This window comes from Mycteria americana, chromosome 22, assembly GCF_035582795.1.
Source record: "Mycteria americana isolate JAX WOST 10 ecotype Jacksonville Zoo and Gardens chromosome 22, USCA_MyAme_1.0, whole genome shotgun sequence".
In the NCBI taxonomy this organism is placed as follows: Eukaryota; Metazoa; Chordata; class Aves; order Ciconiiformes; family Ciconiidae; genus Mycteria; species Mycteria americana.
In genome coordinates, this window is record NC_134386.1 from 3,331,816 (window position 1) to 3,351,300 (window position 19,485).

General features: G+C 49.2%; 1 long non-coding RNA gene across 3 annotated transcripts in view; it reads left to right on the forward strand.

Moving 5' to 3' along the window:
- Positions 1-19,485, forward strand: part of LOC142419742 (uncharacterized) — a 38,356-nt gene that overhangs the window by 9,379 nt on the left and 9,492 nt on the right. For all 3 annotated transcript variants that reach the window (XR_012778626.1, XR_012778627.1, XR_012778625.1), the window contains one exon: positions 18,875-18,997. This is a non-coding gene — a long non-coding RNA (uncharacterized LOC142419742). The remainder of the gene's footprint in view (positions 1-18,874; positions 18,998-19,485) is intronic.

The window sequence follows — 19,485 nt, forward strand, 5'->3', positions numbered from 1 at the left end:
GGAGCGAGCTTCTCCTGAGCTGTCACTCAGGGAGCAGGAATGCAGGCGAGGCTGCCCTGTGGTTAGAAGGACTCCACCCCAGAGACAGAGGTAGGCGCCCAGGTACCAACACCGGAGACTTGGGGCGCATCCAGGGTTGTTGATGACAGGCACTGATCTGTTTCTTAACCCTTTGGCTTCCTTCTTTCTGGCTGTAACAATATCCAGGCGGTGCTGGTATCTCGTATTTGCCCTGTGCTGGGGTGGTGGTGGGTATGGGGGCAGCTGTTGGATGGAGCATCTTCAACGGAAAGCCAGTGGTACGTAGGGATCCAGTCCTTCCTCTGGTTCCTGGGTCTAGAGGATGTTTCTCAGCTGGAGATTTATGTTTAGGGGAAGGGGTCCCTGTGCTATTTTTGTCCTGGAAGGCTGGAAAACTGTAGCGTGCTAAAGCATGAATCTGTTTTGGGTTTGTTTTTTTTTTAACACTTGGGGTTTGGGTTTCATGTTGATTGTTCTGCTGAGGTCTCCTTGGAAGGCTTGGAGTCAAAACAAAGGTGGTTAACCTAGGAGTACTGTGCTTTAATAGTCCATATTGTCCATTGTCAATCATTGTCCTCAAAGCAGGCAAACCTAATGTGTACCTTCTTCCTTGATGAGAGTCTTAGCCCAGGAGTTTTGGGAAGTCTGACCAAGTAAATGTTTCCCTAGCTCAGTCGTCCGAGTTTCAGTTGGACCTTTCTTGTGATGGGGTTTCAGTTGGACCTTTCTTGTGATGGCAATGTCCCACTGGCCCCCAGGTACCCACACAGCTCCAGGGGAAACCCAGCGATGGGCAGGGCTGGGGCTGGAGCGAACAGCCCAGCTGACAGCATGCAGCTCCAGACGCTGGGGATGAATCCCGCTTTAATGCCAGGGTGACCTTGTGTGCTCCTTTTGTCTCCAAGCCTCAGCTCTCCATCTCTAAACAGGGATGGCTTCTGCCTGTCCTCCTGGGATGCGAAGTTCTACCCAATGTCTCACCAGTACAAGTCCTCAGCTGGGGCCCAGAGACTCTACTGGTATCAATGTCCCATTGGTTGTTTTTTACCTGTCATGTAGCTTCTATGTGCTTAAGTATGTGGAAAAAACCTCACAGGCCTTTCCTCTCCGTGAAGCAGGACAGGTGTCCTGCTTGGTTCTTCCCCTTGCAGATCCTGAGTATTAGGAGAACCGAGTTCTAGATTTTGGCCTGTATTCCTCGTTGTTCTCCCTATGTATTTGCTTACGGTGTACGTCACTGCAATAGCTAAGTCCTTGCAGTACAGCCATGATTGGTCTTTGAAGCTGTCTTGCGTGCAGGTGTGCTCTGCGGTGGTGAATCCCATCTAGACCATGGCCATGTCAGCCCTTCCAAGGCACATTAAATACCCATCACTGATTGTTTAAGGGAAGGGTACGGATCTTGCTTATTCCTTGCTTCTCCCCTGTTCCAAGCTTACAAGTCATGTCCCTAAACAGGCTTGTTCTCCACTGCCTGTGATACTCTCTCCAGCGCTGAGAAGGGAACAGATCCGTTTGTTTCCACGCGGGCTGTGAAGCTGTTTCTGCTTTAGTTTATGGAGCATTTTGCAGCCTGTAGCAGCAAAGCGACGCAGAAAGGGGAAATGATGTTATTCAGGAATTTGTAGCCATAGGTTTTGGGGCTTGTTTCTATTGGAGAGATGCTACAGTGTGTCTTAGCCTGGTACTGTCTCCTAAAATGCCCTTGGCAGGGTTTTCTCTGCTCCTTGGGGCAAACCACTAGTCAAAGGGACGTCTGTGTCCCGCTGACAAATGCCAGCATAACGCGCTGACGTCCCCCGCCTTGCGCCTGCAAGCGGAGGGGCCTATAGAGAGTCACTGACCTTGAAGAGCGTGAATAGCCGGGGAATGGGCTCCTTGCTCCAGTTTGCAATCAAATGCTCAAAGCCCTGTGCCCACCTTGCTGACCTTTCCTGACCTCTGTTGCCCAAGGATCAATGTCTACAAGTCAAGAAAGTCCTCTGGAGGCGAAGGGGGATTTACCTCTGCGAAACATATAGTGGCATGAGAGCTATTGGACTTATCCATGTGTGTGCTGCCAGAGCACTGGGGCCCCAGTGCAAGCAAGAATGATTTCCTTGGGGCTGGCATGGGTGGTGGAGTCCCAGTCCAGATGTGGTAGCAGTTCTCCTGCACCTCTGTCCTTTTGGTCAATCGTTGCCTTTCGAGTGGTGCCCCGGGGACGTTTCCCATGTGCTGAATTGCTTTGCTCGGAATCCAATGGAAAAATCTTAAGAGAATCCCCCTTTTTTCAAATGCAGCTTTAATGAGCTTGTGGATGAGGCTTCCTCCATCCCTAGTGTGATCATCAACCATGTTATCAGCCTGTTTATCTGTGAGGATGTATATTGCAATGAAAAAGGGAAAAAAAAATCAAACCCACCACCAGCACAAAAGGCTAAATCCAGGCCATTAAAAAAAGTCCCTGGGGGAGGTCCTAGTCCATGGGAGCGTTGCTGGAGGGAATTTACCTTCTTTCATCTTGGCTTTCCAGTGCTGTCTCTGACACAAGCCCCACCATGGCCCAGAGCCCTCCTTGATCTTAAGGAGGAACAAAATCTACTGAGCTGAGTGTGGGTGGGAAGGGTTAATTGGGAGTGAACCAGTGAAGTCTGTTTTCAGTCCGTAGACATTTAACTGCCCAAGGAAATAGCCAGTCTTCGAGGCGGACGATGCTGGCTCTGTTTGGATGGGGATTTTGAGCAGAGCTGTCCTGTTGCTGCTGCCCTCGTTTCCATGGGCATGTCAGGGTGACCCTGGCTCGGGGCCACGCCGGCCAGTTTTGGTGGGTATGTTGTAATCCCTGTAACTTACGGCACGACCTGCTCCGTGGGCTCGGCCACAAACCCTTGTCCCGGGGTGATGTCATGGAGGACATCGCAATGTCATCTCGTGCCGCAACACGCTTCTGCTGACACAGCTTGACGTCACGTGGGCACCGCGATCTGTTGGGCACAGCCGTGGATGAATGCTCTGCCCTTTGCTGGAAGCGTTATGTCAGCCAGAGGCCCTGCCAATGCTACCAGGGCAGCAAAGCCTGCATTCGCACCAGCAGCACCTTTTAGCTTGCTTGGTGCTGACGCACCACTTTGAGAGCTGCCTGATGATTTGTGCTGCTGCAGTTTGGATTTCTGTTTTATCCTTGCGACCTGGAAGCTCTATCGAGTGCTTACTCCTGGGTTTGGGTGGAGGATGGAGCAAGGGCAGCTGAGTTTGCTCAACGGGAGCTCTTTGCGTTGCTTGTGGTTCTGCAGGCAGGAGTTTTGCTCAGGCTGAGTGGTTCCTTGTGCAGCAAGGCTAGCCTGCTGCCTTCTGGCATCGCTTGCCTGGTGGTGGACATGGTGGTCCGATCGTGGACAATGCTTTGGCTGATCCTGCTGGGAGCAGCAGCTGTGTGTCGCCCAACAGCGCAGAGCTCCTGTCTGTCTGCTGTTGCATGCAACACCAGAGCCAGTTACTCTATCGTTTCTCCTGGCTTACAAGTCCGAGGCTTGTCTTGGGGGATCCTGTTCTTTAATAAAGATCATGGTGAATCAAGGAGAACTGGAAGCGAGCAGATCTCTAGGGGTCATTGGCTCACATCAAAGGATTCCCCAGAGAGCCCTGAATGTCTGTGTCAATAGGACTCGGTGATTCTTCATGGCAAAGAGCCTCTTCTCAGTTCCCAGCCAGGCATTCTGTTCAGTCCCTTGGCGTGGTACTGTGTCCTTGTCAACCGCAGCTGGATGGGTGACTCCTCTCTCCCTGCTAGGACCCGCTGCCAGGAGCGTCCCAGTGCCTATGGCTCCCATTGCACTTCGTAGGGTGTCTTTGTCCTGCTCGGATAATCACAAGGAGCTCTTTCTCCTCTCCATGCTCTTTCATTTTGTTCCATTTCTTTATCTCGAGAACAAGCAGGCTATTCATTCCCGGGGAGGTCAGCTCCAGACCACCTACAAACCCAGCATCTGCAGGAGTGGCCATGCCTCATCAGCCTTCTCCTGTCAGCAAGGACACCATAATGTCACCTTGGGCATCCTCTTCTCTGACTCCCTTGTGCTGTGCAGAGCCAAACGCCAGCCAAAGGCTCAGAAGGCCCCTGGGTTGCCAGGAGGAGTAATTAGGACATCAGTGTTCTACTCTTCCAGTAGGCTTTACCGGCTCTTGGGGGTTTTTTTGGTACACTGAAGAGAGTTCAGCTGGTTCTTTATTCGCCTGCCTTGCCTTGTGCTGGCAGACCCACCCCATGCACCAGGACTTTCTGCCAGTATCTCAAGTCCCCCCCAGGTCTGGGAGTTGCTGTCTGCCTTGGTGTGGTCCTATGCCCCAATGTATCTTCAACCACCGTGCCCAGTCGCTCAGCCACCCTGTTGTCCTCTGGTGCTTTCAGGATCCCAATGACTGCATTCACTCGTGGCCCCTCATTTTTGCATATTTTTCAGGAGAGGGGCGTTTGACCTTGAGTATGAGGAACTTGTGCCTCCATGTGTGGGCTGCGTGGAGGTACCAGCCTGCTTGGAGCTAGCTTGGGGCTCATTGTGTGGTGTAGACTTGTCTTGCATCTAATTAGAGGCTCATTTCTCCCCTTCTTGCCTGTCACTCATTCCTCTCTTCCCCTTCTGCCTTCAGAAATGGCGCTCAGCGCAGGCAGTCTAGCGAGACCAGGCTCCGATGCTGGTTTTCTCGGTCATTTTAAGTCCTGTGGTGCCAAGCCTTACCTATGGGCTAAATCTGACCAGGGTTTGCAGAGGGCCAAGTGAAGCTTACCAGCTAACATCTCTCAGGAGGTGGGCTTGGCATTGGAGACCTCACCCTGAAGAGCCAAGTGAGCCAAACGAGTGGATATCCCTCTCTTTTAGGAGTTTGAGAAGCTCAAGTGCGGATGGACTTACATCAGGGAGCTTGCAGCAGATCCTCTGTTGTCCCCACGTTCCCCGAGAGCTGAGCATAAGGTCGCTCCTCTCTTGCTGCCATCTCGGGATGATCCCTCATATGTGAAGAGGGAATGCAAGTGGGCTGCAGAGCGGGTCCTCGGTGGTGTGTAATATTGCCATGTCATCAGAATATTTTGCAGAGAAACCCGTGTTCTGCGGGTAATTCAGATTTGGCTGTGCCTGCCTTAGACATAAGAACATGTGCTTTGGAAACCAGGAAAGGATATTTTTTTTTTCCTGGGGTGGTGTCATGACCCGGCATTATTTAAAAATGATTTTGTATCTGTGATTATTATTACTTGTATAACGTTACAGGCAATTATCTACCAATAATTATGTTGAATAATTCCAGAAAGTCTTTATTTAACATAAACATTTAGAAAGCTAAATACTATGGATAAGATAGAGCCCAAGGGCTCAGGACTGCTGGATTATATTTCCAGCTTTGCTGCTGGTCTTCTATATGGCCATGGCACTTAACAGATGTGGCTTCTGCAAATAGCTTGACTTTAGGGGGAAGGAGTTTTGCTCTCTACCATCAAATAAGCCAAAATTATACTGCCAAGATTGAAAGAAGCTTGGACGATGCTCCACTGCCCCACTAAGCCATGTGAAACATCCCAAAGGATCAGTTCCGAGGTGTTAGTTTCTTCTTTATAATAATCTAACACTGTAAAACACAACTCGAAGTCATTTATTTCAAAATCAACTCTGTTGTATTGCTTCCTTTTCCAACTCCCAGCCTAACAGAGCACTTTAAGAATCTGCAAAAGTTGATGCTGAAAGCCTGCGGAAGAATTTGCACGGGGACCTATTTGTGTGTTTGAAGCTGGGCAGAGAGCTTGTCTGACAGAAAAAAAAAAATCAAGGATGAAACAGTCACCAGAAAATTGACAGACATGCCTGGAAATGCCTTTAACCCTTATTTACTGTAGGGCTTGTGGTTTGAAAAGCCTGGAGTCTCATTTCGACTGTTTGGTCCCCACTAAAATTACAGAGGTGGGGAGAAACCACCCGACGAACCGTATGGGCTCTGACAAACAAGCCCAGAGGAAAGGGGTTCGTTCCTGGGCCTGCTGTGCAAATTAAAAGCAAGTTGAGAGCTCGAGTTTATGCTCACTCCTGCCATGATTGCAGTGGGCAAAGGGAAGGAATGCATCAGTGGTGTCTCCAGAGCCCATGTTAACGTGCCAGCCTCTGCTCACATGGCACTGCCTTGCTGTAACTCCCGTGGGTGTGGAGTCCTAGTTATTTTATCATAGGGACTGATTACAATTTCACTGGCACTGGAATAAGCAGGAGTAACTCGGTGGAGACGGTGGCACTGCAGCCCGTGACGAGTGGGGCCAGACTTGCCGTTCAAAGCTCTCGCGAGTCCTGGCCTCTTGAGGTGCCACCACGGTGCGGAGCAGGGGATGGAGCCCCACGTGTCCGTATTCGTGCAGAAAAGGAAACTGAGGAATAAGAAGCGTCTTGCACAAGATTGCACAATGTGGAGGAGCTGGCAGTAACATGCAGGTCTCTGGCTTCCCAGCCTTCCTTGAGGCAGGTTGCTCACGTGTTGTGGAGGGAGCCTGGTCTTGCTTGACACCAAAATCCACAGGAGCAGAGGAAAAAGTAGGTGATCTGTCAGTGAGAAGCACTACCACGGGGGTGACCCTTGTCTTGGAAGACATGTGGATTTGAAGGAAGACCTTGTGGCTGAATATATCCCTGCCTCCAAGTGCACGAGGTCTTCAAGGTAGTGGGGAACAAATACATCAGCCTGGTTTTAGGGGGTTTTTTAACTATGAGCAAAATGCTCTGGGCTCTGCTGCCGTGCTGCTTTTTGAACAGTAAAGCACTAACTCCGAATCGTGAGGACTTACCAGCGTGGGGTCCACGAGTGCAGGAGCGTGTGCGTGGCCTCCTTCTTATTAGTGAAAGACAGGAGAGATCCAGGACAAGTGACAGCACCAGTGACAACTTCAGTCTCCACATGTGACACTGCTTTGGGGTCCTTATTGCACCCAGCCTGCGTGCAACCCAAGCCCTTCCCTCCCAAAGCACCTTGGAGCCCTTCTGGTGTCACAGGCATCTAGGAATAGCTGCCAGGTAGCTGTTTCCTCTCCTTTTTTGGGACTGGGGAGAAGAAGGAGGCTTGGAGCAACGCAGCTCCCTCGTGGTGGCCTCCTGGGGTGGGGCAGGTTTTAACGACGTGCCAGAATATGTGGCTGTCCTTGGACATGTTTAATTTCCCATTTCTCAGCACAGGGAATGCTTGAATCGCCCTTTAGCAGTTGGGCACAGAAGGGGAAAGATCATTAACATACAAAGGGCTCCTCTTTCAACACCAGCGTTACGAACTTTCATGATTTTAGCTCTGTCTCATCATATTTGTTCTGTGTTGTACTTGGGTTTGGTGGTTGGTTTTTTTTTTTTAAAAGTCCTAGTCCTTGGAATAGGGTAAACGCATCAAAATCTCCGTTTTTGTTAAAGGCTCCTGCTCCTGATGGCTGCAGAGGAAAATCACAGCTTCTAAAGATGCTACAAGTGGTGATCTGGCACGAACACTGCATCCCTTTAGCTTATTTCCGATTCTTGCCATATTCAAACAAATCTCTTTGTGAGGGGAAGAGGAGCAGGGGAAAGTTGCTGCTTCTGTTTGCTTAGGACTGGCAGACTTGACTGGTGCCTGAGCTGTTTTGCTTGTTGCAACAGCGGATTGCCACTTCAGCACGGGTGGAACTGGAAAACGCTACATTTTTCACTTGTCGACTTTCCCTCTTTTTGTCTCACTCTCCCATCGCGATGAATTAGGTCAGAGCTTTGCGTCCCCTCCTGGGAACATAGGTAAGGGTGGGATTGGTTTGGGGAATTGCTGCCTTCCTCTCTCGATTCATGCAGGACAGATGCTTTGCTGGGTATAAGGTAACTTCTTTGGCTGTCTTGGTTTCTCAGGTGGGATTTGTTTATTGCAATGGGAAATGCTGGGAGTCTGAATCCCATTTTGTGTTGGCATCGGGGCAACTGGGTTGAAAGTCCTGACATGGGCCCATTCCATGTTTCCGCTGAAGATGCGACCCACTTAAGATCAGGTGTCTCGTGGGTATTGCCAAAGCTATTCAGGTTAAACATCTTCATTGGTTCTTAAGGCGATTCTGACAATGGGCCTAAGGGGAAATAAGTCAGGTACTTTGAGATCTGTGTCACTGTGTTGGCTTGAAACATTCCTAAACGCAATCTGTGAGGAGATGCCAGAGTGCTGACCCATCGCCTGCCGCTACGGCAGGCTTCTCCTTCAGACGTGTTGTGCTCTTCATCGGCAAAACAACATAGGAGCTCGTTGGTGCGGAGGCACAAAAGGAGAAAAAATGATGGTGCTTCCCCCATAACATTCATCTGCAGTCCTGTGAGCCTGACTCACCTTTTCCGGAATCTGGTTTAATCATTTATGCAGCTTCTGAAGGGACAGGCAGGAGACAGCATGAAAGCATAATGCCTTTGAAAAGTATTGCCTTTAAAGCATTTGCCTTCCAGGGGATCCCGTAGTAGTTGCTCCCGGGCTGTAATGATAAACGACACCAAAGTTTGTTCTAATTCTCTGCGGTTTTGCCTTTTGCTGGGCTGTTGAGATCCTGGCAGTGTTTGGTGTCTTTGCTGAAAGCCCTCTCGTTCTTGGCATCGTGGGAATCGTAACGTTACGTGAGAATCTCCTACTTTTTTTTTTTCCCTCCCCCCAAAGTAAATGCTAGTCTTTGGAGTGGAGAGGAGAAAGAATTGGTATAATACTCTTTTCTTTGATGCCTGTCTTTGATATGTTCCTTGCGCCCAAAAGGCTTTGGCTGCCTATTGAAAATTACTGTTTTCCACAAAAAGTGTAATTTGTGTGTTTAAAACATATATACAGAATGTAACATACCCATTTTTTTTAAATTGAAGCTGAATATTTTATTACTGGTAGTTGATGTCTCCTTGCTGTTCCTGCTCTCCTGCTTCCCATCTTTGCCACCGTTTTAATGATAAAATTGAAATAGAAAAAAGTCAAAGTTGAGTGATTAGAATTCTGGGTTTATGTTGGGTTTTTTTTTTAAGCAGAAATTTCAACCGAAAACATTTTAATGAATTTTTTTTCAGCTTTTTTTTAACCAGAGGGTTTGAACCAAAGCTTCCAGCCAGCTCAGCTCAGCTGTGCTAAACAGGCAGGGTGCCCTTCACCAGGCTGGTGAGTGCAGGTGAGTCTTGTGGTTCTCCTCTCCTCCCACATGGACTTGCAGAGCTTGTGCTGCCCCGTGTCTCCACACAGGGTCTCCCTAGCCTTGGACAAGGCAGCCACCGGAGAGACATTAATTAATCTCAATTTAGATCCAACGCTTTGGCCTTGGTTCTACTACTGCAGTCAGTAGACGTTTTGCTTTCAGCTCTAGTGGGAAGGGGATTAAGTGTTTAATAAACTGCAGGAACCCAATGGTTTTCCAGTGCCTGGGCTTGCACAGCTGTGTTTTTTCCATAGCAAGGCATATAAAAGCATCGCACAAACCAGTTTCCACTGTGGCAGCGTAAGAGATGCATTAGGAGACGAGTGCCAGTGCTAGTAGTTAGGACTCGCAACCGAGGAGAAGCTTTCCAGGGCTCAGCTTCCCCTTAGGAGCCTGCAAACCCAGCTCTTGAGGGGGAACACCAGCTTCTTCCAAAGCGCTTGGGATCCAGATGAAAACTGAGCTCTCTAGAAGATCTGGTCACCTTGAGGACATGAGTTGGAGCTCAGCTACCTTTAAGCTCCAGCCCTGGGACAGGACGGGGAAGCAGGGATGGAAAGAGAGACTGAGGACGGCAATGGGAGCGTGTAAAGGAGGGTCAGGCTCGAAGGAATTTGCCATTCCTTCACTGGGAGGAACGGAGGAGACTAAATGAACTCTTCGAAAGAATCAGCACCATGTGTACCTCTTTGGGAGCGGGAAACATGTGCTTCTAATTTTTCTTACTTGCTGTGTGCCAAGGGGATCTGTTTCCCATTGACTCTTGACCCTTCAGAAGAAAAGGGGAAAAACAAAAGAGAAATAGCTGGCCAAACTAGTGCTGTTGAGGTCCATGGCAAAAATCCCACCAGCTTCAACAGGACCGTGGTTCAACCTAGAGAAGAAAAAATCCTCTCTGAGCTAGAGCAGTAAAAAAAGTAGAAAATATCTTGTCTTGGTTTGGGACACTGGCTGGACTGGAAGTCATCATATTCCCAGCTTATGACAGTACTGGATCAGGCCCATCTAGAACTGCTCTTAGTAAAAACGGATAAAATCCTTTCCTTTTCTGAAGGTGGAAAATTCTCTTCAGATGTGTGTGTAGTATCTAGGACAACAGACATGGTCTTGGAGAGGACCTCACTGGGAAATGGATTTGCTGTCCAAATAATATTCCTAGATAAAAAGAAAAAGCAAAGATCTAAAATCTTTTTTGCAAAAGTGCAGAAAAGAAAATTGTTTGAGTCGGTGAAAGTGGCCTTTATTCAATAAACTTGAAACGTTTAATTTAGGCTGATTTTTTTTTTTAAGTGTTTTTTTTAAAAGGAATAAATAAGAAAATGAGAAAGCGTGTTGAAAGGAAAAAAAAGAACTCTTTCTATCTTACATTTGGGCCATTCTTTCCTGAACAGTCCTCTGCACCCTTTTCAGTCTCCTGGGAAAGTCTCTCGGAGACTTTCTCCATTTCTTTTCAGAAACCTCCACAACAGAGAAGCTCTCTGACTTGCACCCTTCCTTGGCTTAACCTCCTACCTCTTCTCGTGATGTTAAATAGTCCCCTCTTTGAGCATCTTCACTCTTTGAAACTTTGACCTGCCTTGTAACGCATCCTCTTTTAGTGTTCACTTTGTTCGTGTCGGAAAACCCCACAGTTCTTCCCTTGTCCCGTACAATTGGAGTCTTCGTTGTCCTTCTCTCTGTACGTGTCCTGGTCTGAGCTACCATCTCTGATGGTAACAGTGAGCTCTTCCCAGACACACCATGGTGCCATCAGCACGTTGCATTTTTATCTCTGTCAATACCATTAATGACCATATCGGAGAGGATTCCTCTCAAGGTCTTTTCCTGAAGAGCTCGCTGGCAAATCCTCTTCAGCCTGCGACTCCTCTTTCCCCACCACCCATCGTTATCTCACTTTTGGCACTTCGGTGCCCATGGCAGATTTCCTGTGCTAATCCCCATCCCGGCGCCACGTGGCCGTTATTGCTGTGCTCCCTGCAGTCCAGAGGAGCTTGGCCGTTTCCTTTGCCTGCAGTTGGTGACTCTGATAAAAGCGTTTTGGTAAGTCTGGCACCATCTTCCCCTGTTCCATTTTATTCCAATTTCCATTTCCTATCCTGTTTTGGATTACTCTTCCAATATAGGCTAGTATTTGCCTCCATCCATGGATTTCCTTCCTTCTGAAATAAGAATTGCAAACCATATTTTGCTTCCATTTCCACACGATTGATCGGACCTTCTCTTCCTTCCTGAAATGCCACTTTGCATTGCCATAGCCAGAAGCTGTAATAGGAAGAGTTTGAGCAAAAACACCCCTAAAGCAGTGCAGGTAGCAATAAGGTTAGGTTCTCTGCTGAATCTTGCACAAACATGAAAGCCACAGCGGTTTGCAGTGTTACTTGTTACACGGAAATACGAGTAGAAGGATGCCATGAACTGGCAACATGAAGATGCTTCTTGGAGATTTCCAGTCAATCCCAGGTATGTTCTGCCCCTTTGCAATCTGTATATTGAATTATTTCAGGCAAGAAACCCCTCTAATTGCTTTGGTAAAGATTGCATGCTCCTTCCCCTCTTCCCCCCCCCCTCCGTGAGTGTCTGTCACTTCTTCAGTTGTCCCCAGCAGGGACTCTTCCACCAGCAGAGCTGGATGGCTGCATGACACGGGTGTCAGGTGGACCATGAGGTGCTTTTTTGCCAGGTTCCTGCCTGATGACAGGTGACTCAATGCCTCAAGGCTTGTAAGGAAGCCAGCGAGCCAGCATCTGATGAAAGAGCCCAGCATAGAGAGGTGCAAGGGGAGAGAGAAGAGGAGAAACCTCGCGGGATGTGATGGAAGTGAGTCATCTGACAGGTAGTGCCACCAGGCCAGTCTGTAATTAAAGCTCACCTCGCCTGGTGTCTCCACTGGAGCATATGCCAATCATTCCCCGTGGCATTTTCACGCTCCTTATCTGTCAGTCTAGAAATTACTTTTTTAGATCAACTTTGAAGGCTTAATTCTGGCAGGGAGACGCGGGGGGCCAGACAGTCTGCTTCACCGCAGAGCGCCTTGCGAGGGGAGAAGTGATTGTTGCTTTGTGTGGACCAGATTTTCAAGAGATGGGAGCTGGTTTTTCAAGGTGGGACCGGGTTTTCCAAAGTGCTTGGGTCCTGGCAACTCCCATCATGTTTTTCAAAATGCATCTGATGAATTGCAGCTACTTCTTTGGCTCCCACTGAGGTTTTAAACTCCCTAAAAAAATTTTGGGGCCCCGTGGTCATGCAGAAGGAAATGGTGGCAAGCGCATGGACGTAAAGTTCACGCGATGGCTTTGCAAGCCGGTGGCGAGTCCTCGGACCCGCCGCAGTCAGTTATTTTGTGTGTTGCTCGGTCTCTCAACAACCTACCTTCTGCAGGCAGCTTTGTGATCCCTTTGCGGATGGACCAAACAAAACTGGTTAGTGAGATGAAGTTATACTTAATTAAGAAAACAGTTGATGGATTGGATTCAGCTCTTTGGCAGTGGTATCCAGGGGTACAGCTTCGATAACATCTCTGGGAATTATGCCTGAGCTGGGGTGAATTAGGGATTGAATTCAGATTCTTATGCACGTGGTAATGCTCTGAAATCAGGACCGAGTGAATGCCTCCCACTCTTTCAAAATCCTTTTGGCTTCTGTTAAATTAATGAATGGAAGTTTTCTGATTTCCTATACTTGACTATGGAAAGGGCTTTGAAGCGTGCGAGCAAGTCCGTGTCCCTGCGCACCTCAGCTGGGGAGCGGGACACGTTGGGCAGCACGAACAACTCATCTGGGATCACCCAAGGATCCTGGGGCAGAGCTGGACCAGACGCCCTTTCCCCAAGCCGGCCAAAGCCTTCCTCACCGGTCCCTTTCTCCTACGAGGGAGGATGTTATGAATCCAAGGGCGGGCGTGTGCGATGCACGGGCAGCCGCTGCCTCCTGCAAACACGCGAGGCTGGCTGTGCTCCCCGGCACACACACGCGCTCGCCCACGCCGAGTGCCCTCTTCCAATGGCCTTGCGTGAGCACCCCGTGACTCCGTGCCCAGGAATGCTGCCACGGACCCATCGCCCGCTGGGGATTGCGTCAGGCCCGTAAACTCGTTCTGCACAGGATGAAGCGGCTTGGTGACACCTGCTTGTGTGCAATGTGGCACTTCTCTGGGGATGGCTGGTCACCGTGGGCTTGGGAAAGGGAGGTGAGGGTTCATTCATCGTCCTGGCACCAAGCAGCGTGGGGTGATGTCCTGCCAGCGTCTACAAGGTTTTGGGACCTTTTCCACCCCTCCTGGAAGGGGCTGGAAGAAAGTTTTCCCCAGTCTCTAAGACGTCTGCAATTTTTCCAGTTCTCCAGCTAGGAAGATGAGATGGGTCTGCTGAGCTAATACCAGCCCACATGCCTTAGGCTTTCTTGTCCTTACAACTCCAAGCCCTCCCTTTTTCTCCTTAAAAAGCTAATAGAGCCCCTGCTGTTTGTGCTCAACATCACAGGGCTGTGTTCTGACCTGGTCCATCCTGCTGGCCTTTTATCTCTAAGGGATGCTTGTCCCGGGCCAGGGGTGTCTCCCAGGGACATCTCGGCAATGCGCAGTCAGGCACAGCGGAGTTTATGCTGCTTCCCACTTATGCCTTGTGTGTATGTAGCATCGCCCGGAGACCTGTGTGATACCAGGCCTGGATTCACCTCCCTTCTTTTGCACATCTCTCCCTGTCTCCGCCAGGCACCCTGCCTGCCTTTGTAGTCAACTGCGAGAGATCAGCATTTCTGGGATTTCAGCTCTCGCTAAGCGAGGCGCCTGCATTAGGCTGGGTGAATTACCAGAGCCCATTTCTCTCTATGGACTGTAGACAGAGCCCCAGGTGCTCCGCTCTCAGATGCAGACATCCTTACTCTGAACATCTAAAGCTGGGTGAAACAAACACCACCCTTTACATTTCTCACATACATTAAAGGCTAAGTGGCTGATAAGGAACCTGCTAGATTCTAGCCTAAATTTATTAATGTCCAATTTATACAAACCTGTCCTTGTAGGACCATTGTCCTTCAACTTTACGTAGCTTTTCCACCCCCTGGGTACTTGGGCTGTGCCTTTCTTTAGCAGAACAAGACCATTCCCTTTTATCTTTCTGTGAAAGCCAAGGTCTTCTAGCATCTTCTCTAGGATGGAGAATCCTTCCTAGGACGGAGCATCATTCTCTAGGATGGAGCCTTCTCTAAGAAGGGCTCTCCATTCCCTTCATTGCCCTAATAGTTCTCCTCCACCCCTGATTTCTTGATCAAGGGTGATTAAAAGAAGATATTGTATTTCAGATGAGACCCCTCAAAGCCATATTGAGGGAATGCTCCTCTCTTTCTGCTGGAAACGTTGAGTCTGGTGATCCCAGGATTATATTACCCCATGCACGCTGCTGCACCATACTGGCAATTTATGGTCATCCCAGGGCTGAATAACGTGCTCTGATTTTTTTCTCTCTTTGTGCTGGAGGCAATTACTACCTGGCCCAATCCGAAATGCTCAGTCTCTTTCTGACCTGAGCCTTATGTCTGGACAACGTATCTCCAAGTGGAAAGCCTTATCTCAAGACTTACCCAACAACCTGTGGAAAATCGACAGGATTCAGCCAACTCTAGGTCTGTCTTTAAGAACCTCTTGATGCAAAAGAAAGTGCTGAGAAGACGAAAAGAAAATATTTTTCAAAACTGTCTGACCTTCGAGAAGAAATTATTCCAGAAAAGAAAATGTTATAGTGTAGAATGAAGCAGGCATCGCATTTGGCCAGACTTTGCTGAAACACAATACTCTGACAGCCCTTGAGTAGCTGGGTTTCTGCACGGGGCTGGGAGAGAGATTTGTTCTTTGCTGTTTATTCAGCTTTGGATTTTGGGAAACGTCAACATCGTTTTTTTGTTTTCTTTCCTTTCTGAAAGAGTTAGAAATTTCAAAATCCTGAAACTCTTCCCAAAATGAAACAGCTGGTTATTGCTCAACTCTTTCTGTTCCTACCTCCGCCCTCCCGATGAGTTATGCAGAGGGTGTGACACGCTGGGATCGCGCTGATCCCCGGGTTGCTGGAAAGGGCCACTTCCAGCAGCTTCTCCCTAAGTAGGGCTCAATCCCGCTGTCAGGTGGTAAACCCGTCCCTGCCGAAAAGAACATCCTATTTCCTTGGCTCAGCTGCTTAAAGGTGCAGTTCCCAGCAGCACCGCAGAGCCAGCTACGAAAGCTGCTCCAGACCCCACGTTATTTATCTGCACGGACTTCAGGGCAGTTGGATCTTATTTATACCAGTGTAAATAAGAGCCAAATCAAGCTATTAGTGCCTCACACCTCAAGCATTAGGGCTTTCCCTGCATTCGTAGAAAAGGTTGAGGTTATTACCAAAGAGGTGAAAATTAGATAATAGCTGATGTCTCAAGGGTGCCAGCCATCCTGGTCTTAAGTGATTCTTTAGTTCAAGCACATCATAATTCGCTGGTGACTGCTAACTGGAGCCTGGTGTCTTACTTGCATTTATGGGCTGCTAGCAGATGATTATAGAAAATACAGTAATTAAATAAGTACTTCGGCTGGGTAGGTTTGGCCTGGGAAAGAGTAAAATTAGACGAGGCAGTATGAGCTGTTCCAAATTGTGAAGTCTGATTAAGTTCACTTTCTTTTCTTGTAACGTGTCCAGTAATATTCAGGAGGAGGAGGGGTCACCCAGGAAAGCCTATGACTGGTGAATTAGAGCCAATAGGCTAAAGCACCCGGCGTGTTACGGTGATACTTAGCAGTCCCATTCCGCAAGGTGCAATTCAAGCAGGAAACCTGCAAGCTTTGGGGCCCATCTCCCAGCCCTAACGGCAAGGGAGATGATTTGACCGGGGCTGTGCAGATCCCTGGGAAGCCGTGGACAGACCTCAGATCTGGCTCCAGCAGCTCCGTCAGCTGGGCAACGCTGCCTTTTCAGCCCTGTTGCCTGTCCCCTTGGCTAGGAAACTGCTGGGATTCAAGAGTAAAAGCGGTTCTCGGGGCCACCTATTTACAATATTTTTATGATGGCATCTCTTCAGCGGAAGCTCGGGGAAGCTCGCTGCTCTTCCCCCCTCCTGCGTTTTGCATGCAGTGCTCCTCTCCAGCATAATTTCTAGCAGAGCCGAGGCCAGGGGTTGAACAGGCTCCAACCAGTAGGAACCTGCAATTACCCAAGCATCTACGGGATGCCATCAATGCAGGATTCCCTTTGATGAAACGTCGTATCCAGGTAACCTGTTCCTAATCAAACAAGGCACCTTGGTGCGCAGGAAAGGGCACTGCCGGCCATTCCGGGTGCTCCAGGAGCGTGCTGTGGGCAGAGCAAACAGGAAGCCGAGGGATGGACCACTGCGAGCCACTCCACCTTTGCCCAGGGGTGTTGGGCAGGTGACGAGTCACTTAGAGCTGGTCCTTCTCTCGCTCCGGCAGTGACGCATTGTTTTGAACGAGAAATTCCAAGAGCGTTGATAGTCCTTTTGCTTTAGGGACAGCGTCATTACTTGAGGTTTTTGGGGTTAAATCCACAAAGGTGCTGACCTTCCTTGCTCTCAGGAGCCCTACAGGATTTGGGGCCAGGGCTCACCCTACGAGCATTGAGTGTTGGAGGTGCCAAAGGAAGGAAGATGGTCACCAGAGCCTTCCTCTTGAGGAGATGGCGAGAGCAGCCATTCCAAAACATGAGTCATTGCGCTTGGGCTCTGAACCACCCGCTTTGGTGGAGGCCACCTCTCTTTCTTTCCACAGCCCATAGAGGGAGCTGATGGTGCTTTGAATCATCTGGTGTGAAATCTGGCCTTAGTGCTTACATAAGAGTGGGGTGCCGAAACGCCTGCACGGCTTGGGCTTTTTGGAGCCATCCATGAGGCCTTTGGTCTCTCCTTGCCACGTGGCTCTCGCAGCATCTCGTGATGCAGATGCAGATGCAGGGGGTTAGATAAGGTAACTGAAGGCATTAGAGATGCCATTCAATGTCTGTTCAGACTGCCCTCTCTGGGGTTCCCTTCTCTGTTTGGGCTTCCTTCCTCTTCCTCATCCGATCAAGAGATGGACTCTTGACTGAGTCTCTTGGAGGACTGAGTCTAAGGAGAGGAGATATTCTAGACCCCAGGAGCGGAAAGATGAGTGATATTTGAATATCATCCCTGCCGAAGCGTGATGCGATTCCCTCAGACGCGCATAGCTGCTGAAAGCGCTCAGGTTGAGACACGATGCAGCAATCCTAGGAGCACTTCCAACAGATTGCCTCTTGGGCCAGCATGTAGGGAATTGAGTTGGGGCCACCAGAGCTAGCGGCAGAAGCTGAGCCAAAACAGCCACAGCTGTTTCTGGGGACCGCCGGGCTCTGCAACACACGGGGACAAGGGTCTTCCACAGTCTCCTTGGGGATTGCTGCTATAGACTCTTTCACTCGCCAATGCTTTGCTGTTCTCAGCGCCTTGTGAGTAGGGAAGGGCAGACATCAAAAGCTCAATGGGAGCATCCAAAAGTTCATCTGAAGCATGCAGACCTTTAGCGTTTGTAACGGGAAGTTGGAGAGATTTCAAGCACTCTCATCCCACCTCCTGGCGCTTCTGTTTCTGGTTAAGGCCAGACATAACCACAAGAACAAGCTTTCTCACGGTGTTTCAGCACATTTCCTGTTGGTCCTGGAAGAAAACTGGAAGAACGTTTGAAATTAAGAGGACATCTAGCCTTTGTAGAACCACAAAGGCTCTGTTTTGGAAATAGGCACAGGCTCTGAGTGTTGGTTAGGGGTAAGTGAGTTTACTTTCTTGAAGCAGTTTGTGCCATCCCGGCTAATAAGTGTCCCCCCGCCAAAAGAGAAGAGTTGATTGTGTCTTATGGAGAAATGAGTCATAGTCCTGCAGCGCTCTAATGCGATGGGAGCAATCCCGGGATGCTTCAGGAGACTCAGATGGAGCAGCCTTGTGCAATGGGTAACTTTGGAGCCCGCAGAGGGTCAGAGGTGGGTGTGAGGGTGGAATAACATTGCTGTGGAGGGAACGTCCTCCGTCGTGCTGTCATGCAGGCCGGCGTTTCCAGGGAGGCTTCGTCAGTCTTTTTTTTCTAGAGGGTATTGGGCTGTGTGAAGCAAAGGGCCACGGGCAGAGCTGGTTGGAAAATTGGGGGGGGGGGGGTTGTGGGGAGGGGGACTACATGGAAACATTTCACTTTGGGGAAGAGGAAGACTTTTGAAAATGGTTCCATCAAACTGTTTATGTCGGAGAATGTGTGGGGTTTTTTCCAATGCAAGTTGAAGTTTGCCTGCATCTTCCTGGGATTGCTTTTGTTGTGACAGACATTTGTAATCAAATTAAATCAAACCACAGGAAAAACAGCCAACAGGAAAACACTTCAGCTCGGATCACCCCTTAGTCTCCAACGCCCTTGGAGGATCATTCTGTGCTGTTGTCCCTGCTGGAGGCTGGAGCATGAGAAAGCAGCGTTGGGCTGGGAAAAGGCAAACTAAGAACCGACTGTCGCTTGCTGCCACCACAAGAGGTGAACTGTGTCCACGTGTAGACATCCAGCCACATCCTTTTTATTCCATCAAGTGCATGTTGCACCTCTGGATTTAGTGTGGGGCTCATGAAAGAGCCAATACCCATTTCTGGTGTATTTTGTTTGGGATTTGAATCCTCACAATCTAACGCTTTTTTTTTTTTTTTTTTTTGAAGATTAAAGAGCATCACACCAGAGAAGCTTAGACAGTCAGCTAAAGAGTGTTGGGACGCATCAAGAGAAGGATCAAAACCACAGAGCTGGGCTGGGATTTAACATCATCTCCCTACAAAGTGCGGGTATAGTTTACTTTCCCTATTTTATCTTTGCTAAGCCTTAATCACGGAGTTGCTGCAATTCCTTCCATGAGGTTAAGTCAAAGGAAATCCCCAGGTCATGTCATCCATCCTCTGCGCTCGGTTCTGATCCTGCGCCTGCACTTTGCTAAATCCAGAAAGACGTGAATTAGGCTCAGCAGTGGGATTTGAGCTGGAGGCTTGGGTGAGAGCACTGGAGGGTTGACCTCTGTCTTGCCCCTTGAGCACGGCAAGCCAGTGAGGGTGGAAGGATGTCCAGGTTTGTGTTGCTTCAGAAAGGGTTTCCACATCTTACCTTTCTCCCTTGAGGAACTGTGTTTAGGAAAGTCAGAGCCCTGCGTTTGATGTCAGCTGGGAACTCGGGTCCATTTTGTCAAATCTCCATCGCTGGCAGTCTGAGAGGGTCTGGAAGAAGACCTGTCAGGGATGATACAGGCAGAGTTGTCCATGCTTCAGGGTACGTGATGAGC